This window comes from Ceratina calcarata, unplaced genomic scaffold (genome assembly GCF_001652005.2).
Source record: "Ceratina calcarata isolate Rehan_Ccalc_2016 unplaced genomic scaffold, ASM165200v1 scaffold41876, whole genome shotgun sequence".
Taxonomy (NCBI): domain Eukaryota; kingdom Metazoa; phylum Arthropoda; class Insecta; order Hymenoptera; family Apidae; genus Ceratina; species Ceratina calcarata.
Genome location: NW_017165482.1, coordinates 1 through 220, shown reverse-complemented (window position 1 = coordinate 220; position 220 = coordinate 1). Strand labels below are relative to the sequence as shown.

Below are 220 nucleotides of genomic sequence, written 5' to 3'. Positions count from 1 at the left end.
TTTTTTTAGTTCTTTCTTTGTACCTTCAAAGCCAACTATTCTCTTTATCTAGAAATTAACAATCTTATCAATTTTAAATGTGTATTATTACATTATTCTTAATACTTATGTAGAATTATGTACAGACTACGATCTTTTACTACATAAAACAACTAACTGTCTCACCCTTTCTGCTGCAGGTTTCTCCAATGGTTTTGGTAATACACGAATATTCTTTTTT

General features: G+C 27.7%; 1 long non-coding RNA gene across 1 annotated transcript; it reads right to left on the bottom strand.

Annotated features, from left to right (window-relative positions):
• Window positions 1-8: 8 nt before the first annotated feature.
• LOC113464557 (uncharacterized) lies at window positions 9-220 on the bottom strand. Its single transcript, XR_003389402.1, has 2 exons — window positions 166-220; window positions 9-48 (listed from the first exon to the last, which is right to left on the bottom strand). It is a non-coding gene; the product is annotated as an uncharacterized LOC113464557 (long non-coding RNA).